The 14,528-nt window shown below is 35.3% G+C and overlaps 1 protein-coding gene across 1 annotated transcript in view; it reads right to left on the bottom strand.

Annotated features, from left to right (window-relative positions):
• LOC137649699 (uncharacterized) overlaps positions 1-1,880 on the bottom strand; it is a 39,953-nt gene extending 38,073 nt beyond the window's left edge. The window contains exon 1 of the mRNA XM_068382661.1: positions 1,738-1,880. The gene's annotated coding sequence lies outside the window, so the exon portion shown is untranslated. The remainder of the gene's footprint in view (positions 1-1,737) is intronic.
• Positions 1,881-14,528: the final 12,648 nt, after the last annotated feature.

The following is a 14,528-nucleotide window of genomic DNA, read 5'->3' as shown; positions in this document are numbered from 1 at the left end:
CTCTTTAGCTATAGTAAGCAGCTCTTCTAGGAGGACACTCCAAAATCAAACCTTTGTTCTCTAATCTTAGGTAGTGTCATAACCTCTGTACCACGGACTTCCACTGTCTTGGGTTAGAGTTCTCTTGCTTGAGGGTACACTCGGGCACATTTTTTCTATCTAATTTCTCTTCCCCTTGTTTTGTTCAAGTTTTTATAGTTCATATAGGAAAAAAAATATTTTAATGTTGTTACTGTTCTTACAATACATTATTTTTCCTTGTTTCCTTTCCTCAGTGGGCTATTTTCCCTGTTGGCACCCCAACTAGGGTTGTAGCTTAGTAAACAATAATAATAATAATAATAATAATAATAATAATAATAATAATAACAACAATAATAATAATAATAATACGTTTAAACCCATAGTTACGAAGAGCAAAGTGTATGAAGAGATATAGGTATTGATCAAAACAAAGGTCGCAATTGGTCAAAAACAAAGTCGTTTATCACGTTAAATCAGCAGATGTTCACCAAGGGCGAATACATCATCATCCAAATGCAGATCCCCCAAAGAAAATATAAAAGCTAAATGCCTGTCATATTATTAGGAAAGGGCTGCCAAGGTTTTTGGCAAAGGAACTTAGCATTATTTTAACAACTAAAGATAATGACCAATGGAAAATTAGATAGTTACCTCGACGCGTACCGAAAAATAGCTTAACGAATGTCAGTCATGTCCTATTTGGAAACATGTAACTAAGTTACAAGTATTAACATTTTGCGATGTAATAACACCTCATCTTTTCCCGACTTAATTGTTAATTGGGTAAGACGGATATGCATATGATTGGAACATATGATAGTAGCAGGATTTTGGAGAATAAAAAAAATAAAGCATTGCTCAAGGGGATTAAGTCTTAAAATACAGAAACTGATAAATATGTCAGCAGAAGGCGTTGCAAGTAAAAGCAACAACGGGATATCAGTATAAACCATTTCTAAGATGGTGGGATTCTTAGGTAAAAAGTAGATTTATAATTAGAATATAATCAGTTCAGAATAAATGCTTCTTTGCACTGAGTATACAAATCATAACTGAGAGAGTTGTTTCTACATTTCAAAGTGAAGGTGCCGTGAGATATAACACGACTTTCATACATACTTAAAAATAAATCGGCAACCTGTTGAAAAATACCAAAATCAGATCAAAAGGCAAAGTTCTATTTAGGCCTTGCTGTGTTTTTTTATAGCTAATAAAATTAAGGAAAACACTAAATGCGCATAATCACATCAAATTCACAATCCAAGATAAATTCCTTCAAGTCAAACATAAATTACAACAGTGCAAATAAATTAAATGAAAATAACAAGGATAAGTAAAACGAGTTAGCCATCATCTCCAAAGACCCTGGGAGCATAAAATGAATGTATCTGAACAAAATCTCATTTTCAATCAATATACATGAGTTGATTACTCAATGAATCGATGGCGACTCGCACGCACATCAAATCAACTTCACGAACGCACAAGCACGCAAACACTGTCACTGACGTGATCATCTCTTCAGTTCACTGGGCCCTTCAGGAGGGTACATAATTCGAAGCAACACCACAACACGATTTTTTTATTTCCTTGTCGTTCATTGATGGGAAGAAATACTGGCACAATAGCATTAAAATCCAAAGATGGTACGAATACAAAACGATGGCTCTTTAGCGCAATGATAACAATGCAAAGGAAACAATTTACACTTACGGCTCTACAGTGTGAGCGGTACGTGTACGACACACGAAACCCGCTTCATTAAAAAAAAAAAAAAGTTATGTCGTATTAACAAAATAAAAAAAAAAATTAAGGTAAACTGGCACTGTCGACACTATAAACCAGAGGCACCTGCGTCGCGTGAGGGCCCGATGCAGACTAATGCTGGCTGTCCGTGATCAAGGGAAAAGAGATGGGGAGAGAGAGAGAGAGACAGAGAGAGTAAGTGGCGGCTAGGTGGAGGAGGAGGAGCAGGAGCAGGAGAGAATAAGAAGAGCAGTAGCAGCAGCAACTGGGGGTGAGGAGAGTATGTTGATGCTCGTCACATCAAGACAAAAGGATGACAGTCAATGTTGACTATTCTGAATTACCACGTCAATGGATGGGAACCTAAACAGCAAATAACACTACGCTGGAAATGATAATCCCCCTTTATAAACTTCAGTATGGGCCAAGTTAGTAAGATATGGGGGACGGAGCCTCGAGTTGAGGGGGCTACGCACCCTGCCACAATCTCCAGCCTCCCACACTTAGAAACGAACCATGCGAAAACAGAATGCTCTTAAGACAGGAAGAGGATATAAACACGATACCAAGGAAGGTGTTGTGGGAATGGCTATTCCAGAGAGAGAGAGAGAGAGAGAGAGAGAGAGAGAGAGAGAGAGAGAGAGAGAGAGCAACAGGTGAAGAGACGGAAGGAGGAGGAGGAGGGGATGAGGAAGTTACACAACAGGTGAAAGAATATAATTCAACAAGTGGATGGTGGGCAAAGCGGCAGAGGCGTGTCACTGGGACCATAATCAAGTGGATGTGAAAGGGAGAGCTCTCGTAGGGACTATATTATCTGAAGTACAGTACCTGTAAGGACAAAATTAAACTCTAAAAGTAGTAATTTAGCAATAACAGATGCGACTCGAATCAAAACAAACAACACACGCTCACCAGCAACAACAACAAATGTAGCAATTTCTATCCCACTGCAGGACAAAGGCCTCAGGTATATCCTTATTGATGTTTGGGGTTTAGTCAATTTTCATCACCACATTGGGCATTGTGGTGGGAGCCTTTCGTCTGATCACTCACTACAAACCAACCTAGTATGGGCGGCCCTAACTAGTACAGCACCGCTGATCTTGGCGATACACAAACCCTTTCACCACGTTAATATATCCCCACTCGGAAAAGGAAAAATCGCGTTCATTAGTAAATAAATAAACGCATACAAAATCAGATCTTTTTACATTGGCCAAATTGGATTTAACAAAGCCATTCAACAACCATGCGACCTTGATTACATAGTGGGAGGAACCAAGCGTCCGAGGGTAATGGTGGGGAGGGGTAGAGGGATGTAGATTTAGAGGAGGGGGATACAACCATGCCACAGACAGAGATTGGGAGGCTGTGAAACGAGACATAGGAAACCTTGAACTTCGAGAAGAGGAGGAGATTAAACGACGAAAAGCAGTGATTGGAAGAGAAACATTATTGTGAGCTCAAGCCTTAATTGGAAAGAGGCGTATAAGAGTTCCAGTTACAAAGGAATAAATAAAGGGCTACCTAACATTCCTTCCTATCTATTACTTCCACTTTATGTAACTCTTTTTAATTACTTCTTGCCCTACAATGCATTAGTCCCTTTGGAATTGTCTATGGGCCCACAACACACACACACAAACACACATCTCCCCTATATAATAAAGAAAAAGAATCTGATATATATATATATATATATATATATATATATATATATATATATATGTATATATTTATGAATATAAAAATATATACATATTTCCTTTTGGTCAAGCTCAGCTCTCTCTGTACCTCAAGTAAGAGGGAGAGGGGGTAGTCATGCCTGGTGAGAAAGGGGATCGTGTGCAGTGCATATCTAATTATTTAGCCGTCAATTTCTTTGCGGTTCGCGTATACTAGTGTGTGTGTATACACACACACACACACATATATATATATATATATATATATATATATATATATATATATATATATATATATATGTGTGTGTGTGTGTGTGTGTGTGTGTGTGTGTATGTGTTAAGTTGACATCCTTGACCCAACCGGACGCTGGCACCTAGATTAGGTTAAAAAAATTCTTTCAATGATGAACTAAATGTATAAAACATTACTTTTCATCTTTTACTAGTACCGATTTTTTTCACTTTTACATAATTTTAGTTTGAAAGAGAGAGAGAGAGAGAGAGAGAGAGAGAGAGAGAGAGAGAGAGAGAGAGAGAGAGAGAGAGAGAGAGAGAGAATCCGGAACTGAATATTACAATTGTATGTCATTGAATTTGAGTTACTTTAAATAATTATAATTTGCCAATACATTAACTCTAGAGAAAAGAGATAGCACTAACGAAATAGTCATCTTATTTTGTCTTGAATAAATAAAGTATAAACTAAGCGTTAATGATAAAAAACATAAAAGCTTAGGCATATTACGCTGGCTAAATATTTTTCCTTTTTGAGAGAGAGAGAGAGAGAGAGAGAGAGAGAGAGAGAGAGAGAGAGAGAGAGAGAGAGAGAGAGAGAGAGAGAAGTGCGTACTATATACACACATGATCTATGAAGAGTGAATGTATGAGTAATATTCTGAGTCACTCGCGCAGAGAGAGAGAGAGAGAGAGAGAGAGAGAGAGAGAGAGAGAGAGAGAGAGAGAGAGAGATGCGTAATATATACTGAGGATCTATGCGGAGTAGATGTATGAATAATGGCCTGAGTCACTCGCGCACCTCCATTTACGATCTGGAGCCAACACCTCTTTGTACGGCTAAATTCCCATCCGCACTCATGATAAAGAGGATTCACTAATTTTAAACGGAATTCTTTTGCGCTCTCGAGACAGAGACCGTGCCAGAAATGGTCACTCATCATACGTTCAAACTTGCAGGCTGACACAATTCTCTATAGTTTTTTTATGACATCAATTTAACGTTGATACAGATCTTGAGATATTTTATATTAATTATTCATTAATGCTAACGGAGTTCATTTCCCTATTTCCTTTTCTCAGTGGGATACTTTACTTGTTGGAACCCTTGGGCTTATAGCATCCTGCTTTTCCAACTATGGTTATATCTTATCTATCAATAATAATAATAATAAAAATAATAATAATAATAATAATAATAATAATAATAATAATAATGGTAGTAATTTTGAGATCGTGACACGAATCCATCTTTATTTACTCTATCTACCTATGGTTTCTTCATATGGCTTCAAATTGAAATAGAGTACATTACCATTATCATAATTTTCATTATCATCAGTATCATCATCATCACCATCACTTACGTCTATTACCGTAAAGGGTTTCGGTTAGATTTCGCCAGTCGTCTCTATCTTGAGCTTTTAATTTAATAAAACTCCATTCATCATCATCTACTTCACGCTTCACAGTCCTCAGCCTTGTGGAGCCCAGCATCATTATAATTACTATTACTATTATTATCAATGAAAGGTGTCAACGCAACAGGATAATTGATTGAATGACAAGATATCGACAATATTTTAGAACACCATGATTTGGTAAATTTACTTTGTGGTCCACACAATATAAGTATTATCTATTTAGAAATAAAACTAATCTGCAAATATACGGAGACCTCATTCGATATATATATATATATATATATATATATATGTGTGTGTGTGTGTGTGTGTATACATACACACACACACACATATATATATATATATATATATATATATATATATATATATATATATATATATGTGTGTGTGTGTATATGTATACACACACATACACACATATATATATATATATATATGTGTGTGTGTGTGTGTGTATACATACACACACACACACATATATATATATATATATATATATATATATATATATATATGTGTGTATGTGTGTGTGTTTTTGTTTGTGTGACTGGTGTTGGAGCGAGTGCGCTTGCGTTGTCACATCGAGCACATATTCATACCAGTTAATTAATCATACCTTCTATTTAAAACAAAACCAATTCTTCTCGAGACAAAGCAACAACAGAAATGCTTTTTCCTTTCAGCAGTTTGAATACAAAGAAGACCGATAACAAGGCGTCGATGTGATTAATGGCTTCTGTGAAGTTCGCCACCACGAAAGACTGACTGGCCTAGAAAGCAATCAGAAAGGGAACTCAACCAAAGCGTGTAAAGCAAAACTTCTTTTGTTAAATAGACAAACACCATGACGTTTGTAATTGAAGATGTTATCTATTGATTCAATACAAATGAGTGAGGAGTGAAATGCTTTCCGTAAGTAAACAAAATATAAAGGTTTTTACTTCAAATAAAAGGAAAAACAGTGAAGCCAATTAGTCTGGTACAATTTTCTAAGAGGTAGTTAATTTGCACTTTTAATTTCTATCATTTCACTGGACAGTACCAACAATTATTTCTTAATCTATAAAATTAGTGTTTTTAATAATAACTATACATTTAACCGACTATGACGTCCCCGCTTAAACCTTATGAGTAAAACCATGCCGTCATTTCTTATATATAGTTCATTTATTTCCTTATTTTGTTTCCTCACTGGGATATTTTCCCTGTCTAAGCCCTTAGGCTTATAGCTTCCTGGTTTTCCAACTATGGTTTTAGTTTGCATAATAATAATAATAATAATAATAATAATAATAATAATAATAACAACCTAGATCTATCATCTTCCCAACATCCAAGGTTTTCATCATAGGTCAAACCTGGCACCTTTAAAATGAACTGTTTTTGCACTGCTAACTGCTTCAGCTGTGCACCCATCTTCCTCATATCGGTGCCAAGATTGTTGACATTCCTGAACTATTAACTCAATTTGTATGCGTCAAAGAAGTCTCAAACTTCGCTTCCAATTAGAATTTGCGTCTTCCGTGTACACGGAAATTATAGTTTTTCTTCTTCTATATTTTGGACATTTAATAGGATATTTGTTGGACGGATACAACCTTCAAGAATCTGATTTTGCCTTTTAATTTTTAATTGACCCTGACTTAAAATCTTTATAATTAACATAAAAACTTAATAAATTACATTCCTTCTCGACAAGACCGATTCAACGGAAATGAGATTTCAATGAAACCTGTAACCTGCATCAAGACCATCACTCTTTGGCCTATTTTAGAGGATTTTGTAAAAGCCGACTCCAAATATTGTACTCATAATGCAGATGAAAAACGGACCATTTATTAAAGAAGAGTGGGTCGACGCGCTGCTGATGAGCTCATCAGTAATTCATACGTAAGTGTACACTTAGATGAAAGTGGACGATAAGGTTGTCTGGATGAATGACTACAAACACCTAAAACACATACACACTTACATACTATATATATATATATATATATATATATATATATATATATATATATATATATATATATATATATATGAGAGGAGAGAGAGAGAGAGAGAGAGAGAGAGAGAGAGAGAGAGAGAGAGAGAGAGAGAGAGAGAGAGAGAGAGAGAGAGAGAGAGAGAGAGAGAGAGAGAGCTTGAAACTCGAAAAGACGGATGACTTAGGAATAAAAGTGAAGAAATATTGAAAATATGGCGAACCAGCAAAAAAAAAAAAGGGGGGGGGGACTAATCAACCTTTAAGGAAACGAACGAAGGATCGAGTAAGTCTAACGAGACGAGAAAGACACCCACATCACACCCACCTACTCTACCACAAACTCCCTATATGGTCACAAGAATTCCATCAATATATTTTCCCAACAGCCGTCAAAAACGTTTCTGTTAAACGTCTGCGGCGACCAAGAGCAATAGGCACTTGACGTCCTTGCTTTTGTTTACGGGGTTCAAGAGCAAGAGGGCCAGTACTGAACACGAGGGTAGCGCTTATCCCAACGATGACTTCCATATTTGAAATGCTTCATTCAGCCAAGACTTGAGGCAAAACGTGTTGCGTCATTTGGCAAGATGACGGTATCTCCATATTTGGCTGAGGGATGACGGCAATATTAAGAATACACTAGAACTTATGCTTTTGGACAAATATATCAACCTAAATGAAAAGCTATGTGATGGTAAAGATTTAAATAAAGCCAGTAAAACTGTCAGTTAAAAGTGCTGTGGCGAGAAGATGAATGGAATACAACATAATACATAATGTTTCAGAGAAACAAGCACAAGTGATGTACAGAGACACCAAACTAGATATAAATAACAGTGTGAGAAATATTACATAGGGGGTTAAGAGGAGAAAGATCTTTTCTCAAACGAACGAAGGCAATAACTACTATGCTTTCAACAACTCGCTCAAAGCAAAAAGAAAAGAATCATCCACACGCACTTATTCATTAAGCGAGTGTAACGCAAATCTTTCAACCCGTCTACCTACCTACCTGTCAATTTAGGTAACCCCAGGACATACTTCAAAACTTTAAAACCCCAGACCAGAACTAATCGATCGCTTCTTAACTGGCCGAAGTCACCAAGACAACCAAAAGTAGAAATAACGCCAGAGATAACGTCGACTTCACATGCTGCTGGTGTTGAGGTCTCTCCTTAGATTGAACCGTTTTTTCGCTGTTGTCCTTCATGAGGCATGTCATGGATACATACAAGGTAATTCCTTAACAACTATAAGGCTGCTATCCGAGAGTTTATCAGCAACAGCTTCGCCCTTATGGGGTTCGACGCATCCCTTCGAGGAAGAAAGGCGGAGGCTCTAGACGGCTTCCCACATTCGTGTTCTCGAGAATGGTCATCAGACGCTGGAGGGCCTCGGATGAGGCATGATTTCTATGATTACCATTGCAAGTCTGAGAGAGAGAGAGAGAGAGAGAGAGAGAGAGAGAGAGAGAGAGAGAGAGAGAGAGAGAGAGAGAGAGAGAGTTGGGAATCGACACCAAAACTTTTAAAAACTCATAGATAATTTAAAGGCAACTCATAATCTCATAATAAATTTTACTCAGCGTCTTGAACTACATAAAATAATGTGTGAAGTGGTGAAACCCCGAGAACTAAACAACAAAAGACTAACATCCTTAATTGGAAACTAAAAATACTTTTATTTGTAACCGGTACACAAGTTCCCAGCAATTTTTTTTTCTAGTTCCCCGAAGTTTTTTTCCATCATAAGTAATCACGGTGAGAAAATTGAGGACCATCATTATGCCCTTTTAAGATCTTAAAAAAAAAAAAAACTCGGGTAAGAGACGCACTGTGCTCCCAACTTTTATTCTATAACTATTTGCTACTTGTTGCAAGAAACTTCATAATCTTAAAAAGGAACCTCATTCGCTATATTTAACGATACACTTCTGCCTTCGCAAATCCAGTCTGCGAAGCAACTAAATGTTATAAAAAAGCAAAACTTGAAAAACAAATAATTCACATTTAGCATTAAAGAAGAGTAACTAGTTAACACACAGAGTAAAAAAGGCATTGAAACACAAATTAATTTATCCCATTCAAGAATAAAAAATGCAAATGTGCTAACGTAATGCCAATGACAATGTGAAAATGAAGGAAGAACTTAATTACTCAGTCAGATGAAAAGGTGGAATAGAAATATGATATCACTGGAACAAAAACGTAATTGTAGGGTTCGTTCGGCAGACTCCCTCCAAGCAACTGTCAAAAGGTTAATTAGTTCTGAAAGCAACTTTTGAAAAAAAAGGAGAGAGAGAGAGAGAGAGAGAGAGAGAGAGAGAGAGAGAGAGAGAGAGAGAGAGAGAGAGAGAGAGGTTATAATTATTTTTGGGGGATATTGATAGGACCATAATGATATGCAATATTTAATTTTATTTTACTCCAGTTATTTTGTTTAGAGATTACCAGGGTATTTTCCATCAAAGAGAAAACCAAACATGAAACGTCAATACAAAATTATATATTTATATATATATAAAAAAAAAAAAAAAAAAAAAAAAAAAAAAAAAGGAAAATAGTATACGAATATGAAAATTACACGTCAATATTTTAACACTAATTTATAATTTTGGATATAAATTTCCATAATAAAAACAAAATATTGTTAATATAATATACTAAAAACAAAATATTGTAAAATAATATACTAAACACCACATAGTTAGACACCCCTCGAAGAACAAGAATTGGAGAATCTTTTGTGATGACATTTGGTATTTACGAATCTTAGGGGCTAGAGCATAACAGGAACATTTGTATCAAGAGACAAATATTAAATCTTGACTTCAAAAATCATAAAATAGTTTGGAAATCACTTTAAAAATTATTATTATTATTATTATTATTATTATTATTATTATTAATATTATTATCATTATTATTATTATTATTATTATTATTATTAGGTAAGCTACTAACCAGGGTGACAAAGCAAAATGCTATAAACCCAAGGGCTCCAAAAGGGAAAAATAGCCCAGTGAGGAAAGGAAAAAAAAAACTACATGAGAAGTATTGGATAATTAATAAAAAATATCTTAAGATCAGTCTTCTTTTGAAATGTACGTTGCGTAATCAACAGAAGGATCTATTCACCGAAATAAATCCAAATTTGTTAAATCAAGCTTGACCTTGTCGATTAAAGAAAGATACACAACCAGAAAAACCTCCCAATATATAGAGAGAAATTAAATCTTTATTATGTAACGAAAGCGTCATAACGGTGATGCCTAATCCTCATTATACTGAAGAAAATTTATTAAAGCTAAAAATCTATTGCATATAAAATCGTAAGGAAATGCAATAGAGCTCATTGATGTTAAGTATTTTTTCTCTTATTCCTCCACAAATGGTACTCTATGATAGAACTCTAACAAAAACCTAAGGGAAGTTACTGCTATGACACCTTTTGGTAGTGAATGGTACTACTCGAACCAAACACCAGGCGCTGGTGGAGGTCGGGGGTATGCACCCATAATAGTCCCCAGAGAGTAGTTATAGGTAGGGTAATGAGGTTCTCCTACAGATGCCTAAACTCACATCACCTATGATCTCTATTAATAAAACTTTAGGATGCCGTCTTTTTCCTGCTTAGAGGAAATGATCACAAACATTTTCGTATAAAGAAAAAAATTATTACAATGCTGAGTGTGGTACCATGAACATGGAACCCATTCGACGGCTTACTGTCGGACACAGTTAGATGGAAAATATAACGAGAGAATAATGTTTCCATCAGCTTATTCAAATCTTTACCTAATTAAAGTTTTGATTTGATTCTGCATAACTTGAAGTAATCAGATATGTCCACAACTGGCAAATAACAACAAAAAGAAAAACGGACGTGCTTGAAAATCATAGAGGAAATTGATTTAGTAAGAAGTGTTTCCTTGGAGATACAAATGCTTTGAATGAAAAATTTTGATTATTTAGATTAATATACTATCTATTTCTTGATAAATATAAAGTGGAATAATAATAATAATAATAATAATAATAATAATAATAATAATAATAATGTAAAGTACGAATAAAAAAAATAAATACCTCTATATACAAGTTTTGTATATATATACGATTATTATTTATATGAGGAGCTAGATAAACCAAATACTAAAACCTTTCCGGGTCGATTCATAATAACAAAAAGTTTGACTAATTTTGTAGCAATAACTAGATTTTCATCAGAGTAGTTATAAAATTCTTTGCTTCACATATAATCACCACGTCTGCGTATCAGTCTCCAGATGCCAGTTTTGAAATGAGTTGTAATTTTCATGAAATAAAAAAATCTCATAAAATCAACACCTACACAACCTTGATCATCTAACAATTGACATATGCTAACGTCAAATGCAAGGTACATGGCAATAAAAATCTAAGCAGTTATATGTATATAAAACTAGTTGGTTGAGAATAGCCGTTTGGAAACCAAAAGAATTCCTCGAACAAAACTAACACCTCGACAGCTCTATTATCAATTAAAAATATTATAAAATATATTACAAGGTTCCTTAAAAAATTACTCAGCATCAAGTTAGGTCATCTTGAGGATGAAGGAAAATTACAAAAACACTACCTGCAACGTCTAATCACAAGCATACATACTAAGATCCAATTTAAAACATTATTTGGAGAAATATAAAAATGCCCAGAGTTCTAAAGCTACATACTTCTAAAACCAAAATGCAATGTGGTCATTGTTACAACAGATGACCATAATTTTCTCTGAGAGTGGCTCGTTAGCAGAGAGCTCACAGTTTGTTCGCTCGTTAAGATATCGTCATTGAAGGAATGCTTCATTGCAATGACATTTCGTTTATAAAATGTGTTTCAAGTAAGGTTTAACTGATTCATAGATGCGCATGTTTTCTTATAATTAGATTTTGCCTTTTTCGAAATTTCATGAATAATGCTTTGTTTTGTTTTTTTTTGTCACTGGTAAGGTCAAGTATAAATAAAATCTCTCTCTCTCTCTCTCTCTCTCTCTCTCTCTCTCTCTCTCTCTCTCTCTCTCTCTCTCTATTCTGATGAAGATTCCTATTGTACAGGGTCTTCTACAATAACAATAATAACCACACCACCATTTATAATGATGATCACAACGAGACAATACAAATGATAAAAACAAAACTAGGTATTAATTGCAAACAAATATCTGACAAATAAAGTAATACAGCGATATACTGAATCCTCCTCCAAAAGAGAAGTCGACCATCTTGGGATGATTTCTAATAAAAGTCTAGGGGCTCTTCAAAACTAATAAAAGTTTAGGACGTCTTCAACATATCTGCCGAACGTCAAACCAATGTATTTTTGCGGTCGTATCTGTTGTTTGAGTTGAGTTAAATTAGCTTTCTCCATTAGTTTTTTACATGACAGAGGGGAGAGGAAGGTACGGGAACCCATGATTATACATCTTTGGGTACTTACCTTCTGAAAAGTTATGTAAATTTAGAAATAAAAAGATAAGCACACACTTTCATATATATATATATATATATATATATATATATATGTATGTATATATATACATATATATATATATATATATATATATATATATATATATATATACATAAATTTATATATATATATATATATATATATATATAAATTTAAATATAAATATATATATATATATATATATATACATATACACACACACACATATATATATATATATATATATATATGTGTGTGTGTGTGTATGTGTGTGTTGTGTATTTACACACACTTGTATATATATATATATATATATGCATACATTTTTCTATCGATTTATCTAAATGTATCTATTTGTTCGACTTCTCTTCAGGGGTGGCCACATCGGATCATATGTCTCCATTTATTTCTATCCACTGAATCATCCTCTGTCACACCAACTGCTCTAATATTTTGTCTTAAGGAATCCATACATCTCCTGCTATGATTTTTCTCCTCTTTTTACCTCGTAGCTCCATCCTCCTCCCGACATAGGCTACTCTTCCTCCTTTCTCATCACGTACCCGAATTACCTTAGTGTTTGTTCCTTTGCTTTCTTTTCTTACCTTGTTCCTTTCCAATATGTCTTCTGTATACACTAAGTATACCCACGCTCTCCCTTATCATCATATCTCCATAGTCTTAACCCCTTAAAAGTTAGGGATCCCCCATTCAAAGTTCCAAATCTTCCCTAGACTTTCTTGCCCTCTCCCCATCGCACCGCTGTATCGCCAAATATCACCCTTTCCTTCTACCCACTCTTTGGCTCAATAGTAGAACATTTTCCACTGATGCCCTCTCTACTGGCCAACAGTACCAGAGACGGTCGTTCGTTAACCAGGGCCGCGATCGATCCGGTAAGAAAACGTGGTTTGTGATCAGCACATTTGATTTGGCTATTGGTTTGCTGCCTGATGCCTTTGCGGACTCCCCATTTATCAGGGTTTAGGATCAGTATCAATAATGCACTGGTTTGTGCACCTCAGTTCTATACTTCCGCAATATTTTGACGGACGCCTTTTCCTTAAAGGGATCAGGCATGGTTAATAAGAGTGCCCCGACTGAGCTGAGGATGGAAGGTAGGGAAGGAGTGAGGGGGAGAAGATCGAGTGGAAAGGAGAGAATTGGATGGTGAGATAAGATCAAGGATGATATGGAGAGAAGAGGTTTGGTGGAAGACTATACCTTTGATCGAAGACACTAGGGAGGACGCATCAGGCAACCGCCCTTTTTTGTAGGAATAACCGTAGGAAAGATTTTCCTTATAAGGGTCACAGTTTATGATCGAAAAAACCCGGGACAAGGATCACGTAAGATAAACTCTGGGGAGGAGAAATCGAGACTCCATTAAGGCAACTGAAATACCTGGACTTCGAAACAATATGCGGTATCGCTGACGTCGCTCGCACCAAGCCAATTAGCGGAGGAGAAAGACGTCATAAAATGCATGACAAAAAATGTCGCAACGAAGCTCTACAGCAAAATGCATTTTCATTCAAACATTTCTTTGCTCTATTTACTGACGCTATAAAAATGACTCTAAACTGTTGTCCAAACAAAATTTTCAGAGATAAACCGACAGTAATGTTTCTGTTGCATTGATAACAATAACGAAAGGTTATAAAATAGGAAAGCTATCAAAATATCAGCCAAGGAAAACCTTCCGCTATTCCTTTAACCCAGTAAATATAAACATTCTCAATGACCCATACTTGTCTACAAAACAAATCAATAATCTTGCAGTAGGAATTATCACAATACAAGGTGTATTTAATAATGGAGCTCTATTAGAAGTATTGTATAAACTAAGGAAAAAGATACGCCCATAAAAATATCACAGCAACATTCAGAAAAGGTCAACAACTCAGCCCTACCCAGCCTACAAGTTAGAAATAAA

The sequence above is a fragment of the Palaemon carinicauda genome, chromosome 11, assembly GCF_036898095.1.
Source record: "Palaemon carinicauda isolate YSFRI2023 chromosome 11, ASM3689809v2, whole genome shotgun sequence".
Classification (NCBI taxonomy): domain Eukaryota; kingdom Metazoa; phylum Arthropoda; class Malacostraca; order Decapoda; family Palaemonidae; genus Palaemon; species Palaemon carinicauda.
The sequence above is the reverse complement of the archived record's forward strand: the minus strand, read 5'-3'. Positions and strand labels throughout refer to the sequence as shown.